Here is a 14,524-nt window from a genome sequence, read left to right as displayed (position 1 = left end):
ACTGACTGAGCCACCCAGGTGCCCCATTATACGTGGAATCTTAAAAGCAAGCCAACAAACAAATGCCAAGCTTAAAGACACAGAAAACAAGCTAGTGGTTGCCAGAGGGTTGTGGGAGTGGGGATAGGGAATGGATGAACTGTTTTGGGTTTGTTTTTTGTTTTTTTGTTTTTTTTAGTTTAAATGAATTGTTAAATTTTTTAAAAAGCGCATTGTTACGTGTTATTATTACCAGATACCCCCCAAAAGCCTTTAATGTGAAAGACAGAAAACAGAAAAATAAAAGACCTGGAGGAAACAGAAACAATACATGAAAAAGAAAACTTCAAAAGAGACCAGCATTAATACACTGAAATAAGAGGTGATGATGACGATGGCAATATAACCATAAGAACAAGATGCTTAAAAAAAAAAAAAGGAACATTTAGAGAAGAAAAAGGAGCTGTTGGAAATCACCATGTTAGCAAAATTAAAATCTTAATAGAAAGACTGGGAGGTGAAGTTAGGGAAATCTGGAAAGTAGATTAAGAGTTGAAAAACAGGAGAGAAAAGATTTGAACATGAGAAGGCCATTCTACAAAGTCTAATATTCAAATAATTTTTCCAGAAAAAAGAACAGAGGAAAAGAAATCAAAGAAATAATTAAAGAACATCTGAAGATGTGAATTTCCAGATTAACAGGGAACATCCAGTAACCAGTACAGTGAATGAAAATACCCACATCAAGGCATACATACAAAGTTTCAGAACAATGCAGCCAAAGAGAAGATCTACAAATGTTCAGAAAGAAAAAAATAGGAAACAAAGGTAAGGACAACAGACTTTGGACAACAGCTATAAAAAGTTAAAAGCAAGTGACAGTTTCAAAAACCTGAAGAACTATTTCCAACCTGGAATTCTCTACCCAAACTATCCATCAGGTGTGCAACATCTTAAAAAAACAAACCTCATTCTCAGGAAGCTGGATATGTGCTTGCCAAATAAGGGGATAAACCAAGAAAGAGAAAACTATGATATAAGAAGCTGGGAATGCAAATTCAAGGACAGGCAAAAGGAATTCCCAGGATGATAGGAAAAGGATGTCAGGTCCCAGGGTGTTAGTTAGCTGCATGTTAGACTTGCTAGATAACCAGTCCAAACTGGGGTTAAGTTGGGTTTCCTAGAGAGATTGTCCAAAAAGATGAAACTGACAGAATAGCATATGAATGACTTGAGAACTCTAAAACTAACAAGAAGCTTGGGGTTGAATTAGTGATCATTTCAGAGAGAAGTAAGCAAAAGAAAAACAAAACAAAAAACAAAAATAAAAATTACTAACTCTAGGGAAAACACTGTAGGAAAGTGAAAGTAAACACAACTTTATTATATGGCTCAGCTATGTATAGATTATATATTCATAATTAAAGAACACTGCTGAATATTGATATAATAAAAATTATAATAAAATTCAAATACAAACTGGAAAAAATACTTTTTAAGGTATTACTTAAAAACAGTATAAAGATTAACTTTTTCTAAAAATGAATAGTTTCCAAACATTTAAATATAATATATATGTTATATAATATATAAAATAACATAAATAATAATTAAACAATTTAAACAATACCAAACAACACACAGGAAACAATCACCCAAAATTCCACTATCCAGAGATAAGAAGATGCTATTAAAACTGTGTAGCATATCTTCCAGTGATTTTTCTATGTATATAAAGATAAATTTTCAATTAGCAATAATCATGCCTCGGATAAATCTCATTGGCTATGATAACTGCCACTGTGCAAAGCTTATATAAAGATAACTTTTCAAGCTAAAAAGGAATGATACTTAACATACTGCCTTATACCATTTGAAATTTAATATATCATATAAAATTGCTGTCATGAAATATGCTTCCACATTATTTTTAATGGCTATATAATCATTTGTTACAGGTAAGTCCTGTAGCTTAGGTAATTCCCTAATGCTGATTACTAGCTATTTATTATAGAAAGTGCTAGACAAATAAATACACAAAGCAAAGAACTGTGGGATTTCTGATCTAAAAACTATGGTGACATTCATAAAACAAAGAATAAAAATGTTTCTATTTACAAATGTTATCAAACCAAGTAAGTTAAACACACAAAAATGAATTTTAGGAAGTAACAGAACTGCTGTATATCTTCATTGTGGTGGTGTTTATATAATTCCATATGTGTCAAAAACTCAGAGGCTATAAACTACAAAGGGTAAATTTTACTGTATGCAAATTATACAACAATAAACTTGACTGAAAAACACATAACAAATTTAGAAGACATGACTTTTTAATATATTCTTTGAGTCAGTCAGTGAAAAAACTCATAGAAATCTAAAATCTTTTTTGGATGTAAATAAGTTCTAAATGGATTACAGAGGACCAAAGGATCAAAAGAGCAGAAGTCAATGAAATCAATAAAAAACAGAGAAGTAAAGAAAATCAATGAAAACAAAAGAACTCTTTCAGAAAGTCCATACAATTTATAAACCTCTAGCAAAGCTAACCAACCCCCCACCCCAAATTATCAATGTCGGGAATGAAAGAGAGGACATCACTACATGCCACAAAGATAATTTAAAGATTAAAGGTATATTATGAGCAACTTTACAAACATAAATATGACAATTTGAGTGAAATGGACCAATTCCTTAAAAACCACAAACTAACAAACTCATCAAAGATTAAATAACTTGCATAGTATCTCTATTAAAAAAAATTGATTATAGCCCCAAATTTCCAAATAATAATTCTTCTGGCCCAAGTGGTACCAATTGGCATATTCTACTAAACATTTAGAAAAAGAACACCAATTCTTAAAAAAAAAAAAAAAAAAAAAACACCAATTCTAAACCATCTCTTCCAGGAAACAGAAGATAACACCTTCAAGTTTATTATATGAGACCAGCATTACTCTGATACCAAAATCAGAAACATACAAAAGAAAACTACATTAAAATTACCATTAATATCCATTAAATTCTTTGACAAATATTAGCAAGTGGAATCCAACAGTATACATCACAACCAAGTAAGATGTATCACAGGAATGCAAGGTTGGTTCAATATCAGAAATCAATGTAATCCACCATATTAACAATTTAAATAAGAAAAACCTTCTGATCATATTGATATGGTTTAAATGGTTGTGTCTCCCTAAAATCCATATATTGAAATCCTAACCCCCAAAGGTGATGTAAATAGTCAGTGGGATCTTTGGGAGGTAACTGTCAAAAGGGTGTGGCCCTCATAAATGGGATTAGTGTCATTATAAAAGAGATCCCCCAGAGTTCTCCAGCTCATTTCACCATGTGAGGGCATAGTGAGAAGGCCAAGAACCATGGAGATAGCCCTCACCATAAGGTGAACATGCTGGCACCTTGATCTTGGCCTTCTCACTCTCCAGAACTATAAGCAATACATTTATAAGCCAACCTGTGATATTTTGCTATAGCAGTCTAAATGGACTAAGACATATGAATTGATGGACAAACAGCATATAACAAATTTCAATATTCTTTCATAATAAAAAATCTTAGTAAACTAAGAATAAAAAGGAATTTCCTCCGGATGCCTGATGGCTCAGTGGTTGAGTGTCTATATTCAGCTCAGGGCATGATCTTGGAGTCCTGGTATTGAGTTCTCCATCAAGCTCCCCACAGGGAGTCTGTTTCTCCCTCTGCCTATGTCTCTGCCCCTCTCTGTGTCTCTCATAAACAAATAAATAAAATCTTAAAAAAAAAAAGGAAAGGAATTTCCTCAGTGTAATGAAGTGTTTCTACACAAAACCCATAGCTAAGATAATATTTAGTAGTAGTTATACATTAATGCTTCCCCCATAAGATTCAGAACAGAGCAAGGACATCAAATCTCTTCTCTCTTATTTCACAGTATAGCCAGTTCAATAATACAAGGGGGAAAAAGTCATGTACATTGGAAAGGGAGATAAAACTGTTCATATTCCAATGGCATGACTGTCTAGATAGAATATCTCAACTAATCTACAAAAAGCTCTCATTATTGAAGGGGCACATGCACTCCAATGTTTGTAGCAGCATTATTAACAACAGCCAAATGGAAAGAGACTGTCCATTGACTGATGAATGGATAAAGAAGAAAAGATGTGGTGTGTGTGTACACAACACACACACAGGAATATTATCCAGCCATCAAATAGAGTGAAATCTTGCTATATGCACTGTGGAAATAAGTGAAATAAGTCAGTCAGAGAAAGATAAATATATGATTTCACTCATATATGGAATTTATGAAACAAAACAGATGAACATATGGGAAAGAAAAAAAAAAGAAAGAGGAAAGCAAGCCACAGAGACGCTTAACTATTGAGAACAGATTGAGAGTCGATGGAGGGAGGTGGGTGGGGGGTGGGCTAAATGAGTGATGGGTATTAAGGAGGGCACTTGCTAATGATGAGCACTGGGTATTCTATGTAAGTGATGAATCACTAAATTCTACTCTTGAAACCAATATTATACTAATGTTAAATAACTAGAATTTTAATAAAAACTTGAAACAAAAATACTCTTATTATTGAGTTTAATAAAGTTGCGCTATTTAAAGTCAATACACAAAATATCAATCTTTTTTGTAACATAAATGAGTAAGAGGAAATAAAAAAATTTAAATCCTATTCATGATAGTTCAAAAAATATACTTAGATATAAATGTAAAACACATAGATGGGATCTGTATGCTAAAAACTATATAACATTGAAGGCCAAGGAAGGCCAAAATAAAATGAAATGTCTGTGGATTGAATGATTCAACATAATAAAGAGCCAATTCTCCCACAAATGAATCTACAAATATAATGTAATCTCAATCAAAATCCCAGTAAGAATTTTTTCAGATACAGACAACAGGAATCCAAAATTTATAAAGAAAGGCCAACAAACTCGAATACCCAAAATAGCTTTGAAAAAAAGAATAAAATTGGAGGACTCACACTACTCAATTTCAAAACTCACTATAAAGCTACAGTAATTGAGATGGTCTGGTACTGATAAAAGAGAGACACACAGATCAACAGAACAGAAAAGAGAGGCTAGGAATAGACCACATGAATATGGCTAAGTGATTTTTGACAAAGGTGCAAAATCAACCCCATGGAGGAAAAAAATAGTCTTTTCAACAAACAAAATTACAGAAATATGAAACCTCAACCAATACCTTTTACAACAACAAATTCAAAATGGATCAGAGAACTGAATGTAAAACTTAGAACTACAAAATTTCCAGAAGAAAACTTAGGAGAACATCCATGACCTGGTGCTAGGCAAAGTGTTCTTAGACATGACATGAAAAGCATAATCCATAAAAGAAAAAATAAATCAGTAAACTGGACTTCATCAAAATTTAAACTTTTTGCTCAGCAAAAGATACTGTTAAAGGGATGAAAAGACTGGGAGAAAATATACACAATCACATAGCCAACAAAGGATTTGTACCTTTGTATCCAGAAAAAAAACTGGAATTGTAGCTACGGAAATGCAGAATGGTATAGCCATTCTGGAAACCGTTCAGCAGCTTCCCATAAAGTTAAAAATCTTCTTTAGTTGTTGGTTTTGACAAACCTTTAAAAACGTAAAAGTCATTCTTAGATCATAGGGCCATATGAAAACAGGCAACAGAAAAATTTGACCCATGGGGCATAGTTTGTTTATTCCTACCCTAGACAAAGGGGAACTTATGTAACATAGAAACCTGTACTCGAATATTTACACCAGCTTTATTCATAATTGCCCAAACCTGGAAACAACCCACATGTCCTTTAACAGCTGAATGGATATAACTGTGGTACATCCATTCAATGGAATACCACTCAGCAACAAAAAAGAACATTCTAATGATACATGCAACAACTTGGGTGACTTTCACAAGCATGCTCAGAGAAGGAGGTCCATCTCAAAAGGTTCCGTTAATATGACATTCTCAGAAAGACAAAATTATAGTGAAAGAGAACAGATCAGGGGTTGCCAGGGGGTTAGACGCAAGGGGAGAATGTGATTACCAAGGATAATGATTACTGCAGCATAGCAGAAATACAAATGATTCCTGCTCTTGTGTTCTCCTTTCTTTATATTGTTCTGATTCTCCAAATTTTCAGCATTTAACTTATTACTTTTGTAATTCAGGGAGTTCTCCCCCAACCCCCTGCCTTCAGAACAAAGTAATAATGAAAGATTTTACTACTGGACTGCATTCTTCTTTGTTTCTTAAATGCTCATTTTCTCACATTCACAACAACCTCTCCCCCAAAGTAGTCTGGTCCAAATTTAGTTTATGAAAGCACTGAGAGCTGAAGTAGCTAAGACTTACATCTTAAGTTTCTTCTGCTAGTATGTTCCAATAAAAGTATTTTACTCTCTGCAAAACCCTTAATTTGCTTAGTTTTGTTTTCTCAACCTTTTAGATAGCTTCTTTCACTTACCTATAGAACACTATACTAAATCCAGAGATCAGAATTTAAATCAAAGGTACTTTGATTCGATTGGGACAGCTTAAGCAATGGAATTCTGCAGTATATCTGCCTCGGGTTCCTGAAATGAATAACTGGAAGAAGGGTAATTCTAGCTTCTAAAGATTATACCAAATTGCCAGGAAGTAAGTGTGTAATGTAGGTACTTCTTTGCTTTGCTACTAGAGCTTTAAATAGCTTCAGAATCTGACCATTAAAAATGGTAGGGGTTTTGATTTTAGTGAAGTTTAGAATTAGAAAGGAACATAGAGATATCTGAACCCAAATCCCTCCCTTCACAGATAATTTAAATCAAATACAAGAAACAGAACTCTTAGGCTGCTTCTTGCCTAACCAAATCAGTTGCAAAGAAAAACATACAGATGGTAAGTATAATTAATTTACATCACCTCCTGCTCACTATCCCCCAAAGCACTTATTGCTATGTTCATTCATTCATTCAACTAGTTTTATTCTCTTCATAGAGAAACAGGGTTCTATCACTGTGGGGGTCATAGAAGTAGACTGAGATTCCATCACAAAGAAATTAACTCATGAAATTCAACTATAGGAGCTTAGCAGAAAGAAAAGAAAGCGAGAGAGAGAAAGTGCAAGGTGGGGAAAACAAGAAATGAAAAAGACTGAAACAGAGAACATTTTAAATCGTTTGGCAATTCCGCTTGCCTTCCCAGCCCACAGATACATGCCCCGGAGTAAGCTTGAGACCAGAATCATGAATCTGCTGTTCCTTGTCATTTTCACCTTTCATGTGCTTACTGTCAAGCCAGTATCTCACTCACCAGCATCTCAATGAGCCCTATTTTAGTTTTTAAAACATACATTTTCTTCCATATAAAACCTAAGCAAACTTTCCAATCTGATGTAACATGATCCCTGCCTTCAAGAAGTTTGCTCACTTACTGAGAATAAAAGACACACTGGGGAACAATGCATTATCTATGAAAATATGTTCCACAGGTGGTAGGAGAAGAAGAAATCATTATGCACTGACACAAGAAGGGAAGAGATATCAAAGACATGGGGAAGAGGGCCTGAGTCAACACCTTCTGGAACAGATAGCTGGTACTGGGAAGATTGAAAAATAAGGCCATATCTGTAAAAACAAGGTCAGATGACAGAGATACTTTTAAGATCTGCCTTCAGCTCGGGTCATGATCCTAGAGTCCTAGGATTGAGCCCCTGCATCAGGCTCCCTACTCAGAGGGAAGTCTGCTTCTCTCTCTCCCTTTGCCTGCAGCCCCCCATGCTCATGCTCCATCCCTCTCTTTCTCCTTCTCTCTCGTGCTCTCTCTCTGTCAAATAAATAGATAAATATTAAAAAAAAAAAAAGAATTTAGGCCAGGAAATATAAAATTCCTTTTGTCACCAGGCAGATGACAAAAGTGAGGGAAGTGGCATCCTCTCTGACAGGAGGAAGCAGTGGGACTGTGTGAAAATAGTGCCCGCCCGCCACCCCCCTGCCCCCAAGGAGGGCAGCTACTGTCCAGCTCCAGTCTCTTGTTGATACATGGGAAAGTGGACCCAGATTACCATATCCCCCAGCTTTGTAAGTGTAACTGGAAATGTGAAGGTTTTTATAAAAGTTAAAGAAAGAGTACATTAACACTGGAGGAAGGTTCCCAAAAAAAGCAGGAAGGAATAGAATCCAAACAAAAGACCTGGCTCTCAATACAAAGGACATTCTGCACTGTAACTGGAAGAATAAAGGAAAGGAATACCAACAAGATAAGGCTGAGCAGCAGGCTTGGGCCCGTTTACTATGGCACCAGAATTTTGAAAATATGATCTTATAAACCACAGAAAGCCGCAGGGAAAAGGCACTGGAAATATGAGGGATGGAGTGAAGGAATGAAAGGGTGTGGGGATGGAGAAGAGTAACTGTTAAATGAAGGGGTTTTGTTTTGTTTTTTAGATGAGAATGTCTGGAACACTTGGCTGGTTCGGTGGTTGAACATCTCCATTTGGCTCAGGTTGTGATCCTGGGGTCCTGGGATCGAGTCCCACATCAGGCTCCCTGTAGGGAGCCTGCTTCTCCCTCTCTCTGTCTCTGCCTCTTTCTGTGAGTCTCTCATGAATAAAATTTTAAAATCTGTCCTGGAAGACAAGGGCAAAGATAGAGGGAGACAGTAATTAGTGAGATGAAGTAAGAGAGATGGGATATTGGCTTTGGATAAAAGACTATCTCTAGATGAATGGGGGCATGAAGAAATTGGGAGAGGGGTAGAGAAAAGGGGAAGAGTCCCCAGAGCACAGTCCCAGACCATCCCCCAAACCCTTAGAAAAGAGGCAACGAGTTAAAAATTGACCTAGGAGAGAGAAATGCTCAGAAAGCTATCGGGAATCCCTGGGTGGCTTGGCAGTTTGGCACCTGCCTTTGGCCTGAGGCGAGGTCTTGGAGTCCCGGAATCGAGTCCCATGTTGGGCTCCCTGCATGGAGCCTGCTTCTCCCTCTGCCTGTGTCTCTGCCTCTTTCTGTCTCATGAATAAGTAAAAAAATTTTTTAAAAAGTTATCACATATGTAGATATCCTAAGTGGAGCCGAGCTGGACAAAACTAGGGATTCCCCTGAAAATGCAAGTGAAGAAAGCAGATACAGGCACTCACACCAGCCAAGTGCCTAAGAGTTCTTTAGAAAATAAAAATAAATTCAAGAGTTGGAACTAATACAGCCTCTGGTTTGAGGCTTGACCATATCCCAAACTTTGAAACCTAGGATAGCCAAAGAAGGAAGTACTAAAAGTATAATCCAGAGAGAGATTAATAGTACAACACATTAGTAAAATTGGCTGATTTTGAAGAGCTTTCGTTCATATTTTCTCAGTTGTGACAGCAGCCCCATAAGGCACACGAGCCAGGGGTCAGTCTTATTTAAAGCTAAGGAGCTGAGAAGATACTGAGCAAGGTAATGCCATAAGTAAGCACTCTAAATCCTACTGAAATCCAGGTCTGCAGGCCCCTGAAACCGAAGCATAGACACCCCCTGTCTACTGAGATGACTAAGCATTCAACTAAAGGGAACTAAAGGTGGGGGGGTGCTATATTTTCATGGTATAATGAGAACAGTGTGGGTATAAGACCTTCCTTCAAAGGCCAGCTCTGTCCCTTGCTAGCTCTGGCACCTACATACTGGACAAGTTACTTAAGCGTCCACAAATCTTCACTTTCTCATGTACGGAACACAGCTGATAGGACTTCCCTCTGAGGGCTGGTTTCAGTATTTAACACGAAGCCATCTGAAAGCACTGCTAGAAGGCCTGGCACATCAGGTAAAGGGGAAGGGAAGCTTCTCTTCTCACTGGACGCATTACCAGTTACATGTGGTTTTGCACAGAGGCTTAGTCTTCTTGCTACAGAATTCAGTAAAAAGGCTTGGGAAAAGCTTTTCTTTTCTTTTAACATTTCAATCTCCTCAGCAGATAAAGCACTCCTAAAGGAAGCAGAGAAACTAACTAAAAAAGCAAACTCTAGGGATTTCTGAGTGGCTCAGCGGGTTTAGCGCCTGCCTTCACCCCGGGGCGTGATCCTGGAGTTCCGGGATCGAGTCCCATGTCAGGTTTCCTGCATGGAGCCTGCTTCTCCCTCTGCCTGTGTCTCAGCCTCTCTTGCTCTCTCTCTCTGTGTCTCTTGTAAACAAATAAATAAAATCTTTTTTTAAAAAAGCAAACTCTAAATTGAAGAATCTAAGGTCCCAAGAAGAAGACATCACTTCAAGATCAGTAGTAATAGGATGATGAATGCAAGAACATGACATAGAGGAGAAAACAGGGACTAATAAGTAGAATACACTGTAGGCATAAAGTGCTTCTCACTGAGCAAGTTCAAACCTGGAGTCCACGGACTCTGTATATGGACTTCAAAGCATTGTGAACCCCTTGAAATTGTTTGTAAAGCTGTGGGCATGCGCAAAGGTGCTGTGGTAAGCACCCCACCCCACAAGATATCCATGTCAAATCCCTGGAACCTGTGGATGTTACTCTGTTAGGGTAAAAGATGTGATTAAATTAAGGATCTTGAAAGGAGCTTACTCTGGATTATCCAGATGGCCCTAATTCAATAACACATGTCCTTATAACAGAAACACAGAGAATACACATAAAGGGGCTGCAATGTGACCCCAGAGGCAGAGGCCAGAGTGATGCAGCCACAAGCTCAGGAATGCCCATAGCTACCAGAAGCTGGAAGAGACAAGGAACACTGCATAGTGCCTCTGCATGGAATGTGGCCCTGCTGACACCTTGATTTGAACTTCTGGCCTCCAGAAATGTGAACAAATAAACTTCCGTTGTTTTACATGCTTTTTAGTAATTTGCTATGGTAGTCATAGGAAATTAATACAGGGGTACTTTTTTGGGGGTAGGGGCTCAAAACTTTCATCAGATTCTAAAAGCAGTTCTTAAAAACCCCAAAAGGTAAAAGAATTACTACTGTAAGGAATAGAGCAAAACTATCTATAAACAAATGAACTAAAAAATTTTTAAAAACCTGTAGAACAAGTCACCACTTGGATAAGGTCCCACAGTTCATAAATGTTGAAATAAGAAAATAATAAACTGTCCTCTGGCATCTAAACCAATATCCATTTTATCAGCTCTTGGGAGTTTAACCCTACAAATGCATCAAAAGGCAGTGATTCCCAAACAACCAAATGACTTATTAAAAATACAGGTTCCCAGGTTCCATCCCAATGTACTGAATCAGAACCTCCAGGATAAAGGAAAGCATACATACATAAAGCTCCGGACAAATTTGGGAAGTGCTACTATAAGCAGGGTCAGTAAACTTTCTCTGTAAAGGGTCAGACAGTAAAAATTTTAGGCTCTATAGGCCTGAGTATATTACATAGGCATTTACATGACAAATTTGTTTTCCAACATATCTCGAGTTTTTAATGAACAAAATTCAAAATATAAAGCTGAATACAACTTTCTGTAACACAGGTCTACTAACGAGAATAATGGAATTCTTTCTTGGGAGGAGTAACATTTCATTTAATGGGGATTCAAAGTGTTTCCTATCATCAGTTACAGATGGTCATCTGTAAAAACTTGGAACTGGAGAAGATTGACAAAAAGACAGGCAATGGGCTGGATGTGGCCAAGGAGCTGTGGCTTGGCCAACCACTACAGAAAGGTAAAAGGAAGAACTACAACCCCTGCCCTTAAAGTGGAATTCTGAAAGCTTTATGTCATGAGGCAGGATGGCCTAACTGTTCTAAGCATGAACAGTCTTCTTTAATGTCAAAAAATACAGCAGATACCTATACAGTAGTTCTTTTATCACTGAGTGAAAACAACCATAACTAAAAGCAACAAAACATTTATAATGCTTTTAAGGGATTTATTAGTTAAAACAACAGCTACATATATTCAAAAAATATCAACACCTGCTTACAAGATGTATTATTTATTTATCCACAGATGGTACTTAGATATGTGTATGGATTCTTACCCTGGGAGAACTCTGAAGCAGCCTGAAGGTTAGGAACCATGATTAGAGAGGAGATGCCAAAGAGGCTCAGAAAGTAACAGTGGAAGCTAGAGCAGTGGGTAGAGTCGTGGGACTATAGTGGCATGCAGGGGTGCAGGGGGTCAAGGGGTGTAGGAGCACCTGGCTCTGGGGATCCCAAACAGATCAGACTCGGCTACTCACCAATGACAAAACACAAAGGCAGAGAAATGAGTAGCGGTGGAACAAGAAAGACATTTATTTTAGTGAGGCCAACACTGAGGAGACAGCTGACCAGTGTCTCAAAGACTGCCTCCAAAATGCTGAAAATGCTTCTAGGTTTCTATAAGGAAAATATGGGGCAAAGGTGGGTGGGTCACATGTAGGTAGGTAGTGAAGGTTAAACTGACCATCTTCTTGGGGTCAGTCATTGATGGGGTCTTGATGGCTCAGGGTAGTCCTTTTTGCTTGAGGGAGTGGTTCTGGTCCCCATCAGGGGATACTTTGCCCTCAGGGTCTTCGACCTGTGCCAAGAGAAGCTGGAAAGGAGAACCCAACTAAAAAATTTGAGGTCAAAATGGAGGCGGCCCAAATCCTCTATTAGGATGCCATGGGTATAGATGAGTAGGTAGAAATTTTCAAGGAAACTGAAGAACAGATTTGAGAATGTTTAAAAAAAAAAAAAAGCACACACAAACAAAACCACAGGCCCAAAATGGTTGTCACTTAGACCAAGTTCCCAAACTGGTACTTAATATGTAATCTAATTATAGTTCCAACCTCCCTCAGAAATGTAATCTTAACCTGGCAGCCAGGAATTTGTCGATCCACACCAATCAGTCGCCACTTGGGCCCGGTCCATCCCCCAGAGAAAGATGAGGTCATCTGCATAAGACACTTTGACTTTAAAAAAAAAAAAAGGACATCTTGCGTTTCCCCAGTAAGTGGCTTTGCCTGGAACAAACAACTGTTCTTTTGCTAATAACTTTCTTGCTCCCTCCACCGTCCTATAAAATCCTTCAATTTTTGTACAGATCCTGGGAGCACCTCTCTACTTGCTAGGTGGGGTGCTGTCCAATTCACAAATTGTTTAATAAGGCCAATTAGATCCTCAAATTTAGTTGATTTAACTTTGTTATGTAACAGGGGACGTAAAGAATATCAGTGAGAGAAGGCACAGGGGCTGAGGGAGAGTCTCAGTAAGAGTTCAGAGCGGAATCGAATTGTGGAGGCGCTGCATCGCTGCCTGCCTCTGCCACCAGAGCCAACACTTAAGTGCTTTCCACGAATTGTATCGAACCCTGATGAGTGTTGCCTCATTCAATCTCCTCTAAGAATAGTTTCCTAAATGTTTGACTCGCAGAAGTAAATGACCATGGATGGTTTCATCATGCACTACTCTAAGTGGTTCAAAATCTAGACTCTTCTATCTCAAAATTAAAAAAAAAAAAATTGAAAAGCTTTCTCTTGACCCAATTTCTCTCTTGCAACTATCACCCTCTATTCTTTCAGAGCCAAACTTCTGGGAAGTCTCACGTTCATGTTTCCACTTGACCTCCTCCCATTCATCACTCACCTCCAATGCACTCCAATCTAGTTTCTACTTCTACCACTTCGAAGAAGCTGCTCTTGCCAAATGCAGTAAAAGAATAAATCAGCTCTCATCTTACAAAACATAAACTGTCAGCAGCAGTCATCTAGCCCCTCCCTTGAAACACTGTTGACCTGCCACCGCACTCCAAGGGCAGACGTTCCTTCTACTCCTCCAGCTGTTCTCCGAAGCTCTACCATCCCAGAGTCGTGTTGCCTCAGTCTGATCCTGGGCACTTACAAGCACTTACAGTCTCCACAGGTGATCTCCTCCAGCCCCTGGCCTTAAATACCTACCGTGGCTAATGTCCCTGTTTATCTTTCTAGCTCAGGTTTCTCCTCTCAGTTCTGGACGCATATCCATGTTTACTGCAGAACTCCACTTAGATGCTTCTCACTCACCCTGTGCTAAAGTTTTCTCTTTCTTCTCAACATTGCCTCTTCTCTGAGCTTCCTTATCCACCCAGCAGCTCACACCAGAAACCTCATGGTCATCCCAGCCATCTGCCTTTCTGCTGCATCCTCTATGTCCTATTACTCAGAAAGTCCTGTCTTCCTCCCATAAAACTCTTTGATTAGTTCACTCCTTTCCACCTCCACTGCCATCACCTAGACCAGGCAACTGTCATCTCACCTGGATAAAGAGACAATCTTCCTGAGGGCATCCCTTGCACATCCTCCCTCTCCTCTAATCTGTATCTGTAAGGCAGGCAGAGTCTAGAATTACAGATAGGAATCTGATTCCATCATTTCTTTCCTTAAAATCCTCCAACAGTCTCCTCTTAGGATAAATTTCAAAATCCTTAACATACTCTACAAGACCTCAATTGATGTGGCTTCCTCAGCTGCCCTCCAACCCCCACTCTTGATCTTCTCCTCATTCTCCATGCAGCAGCTAACCCAATCCCTTCTTCGTTCCTCAAACACAACCAAAGCTTTCCATCCCCTGGACATGCCGGCCCTCCTCC

General features: G+C 38.4%; 1 protein-coding gene and 1 pseudogene across 5 annotated transcripts in view; both read right to left on the bottom strand.

The window, feature by feature from the left end:
* The window catches only part of LPGAT1 (lysophosphatidylglycerol acyltransferase 1), a 109,791-nt gene that overhangs the window by 47,132 nt on the left and 48,135 nt on the right, over nucleotides 1-14,524 (bottom strand). The gene's annotated exons all lie outside the window — the stretch shown is intronic.
* On the bottom strand, nucleotides 1,681-1,791 carry LOC129506099 (U4 spliceosomal RNA; annotated as a pseudogene).

The sequence above is a fragment of the Nyctereutes procyonoides genome, unplaced genomic scaffold (assembly GCF_905146905.1).
Source record: "Nyctereutes procyonoides isolate TBG_1078 unplaced genomic scaffold, NYPRO_anot_genome, whole genome shotgun sequence".
Lineage (NCBI taxonomy): Eukaryota > Metazoa > Chordata > Mammalia > Carnivora > Canidae > Nyctereutes > Nyctereutes procyonoides.
Note: the sequence above shows the minus strand (reverse complement) of the source record. Positions and strands in the feature narration are given on the sequence as shown.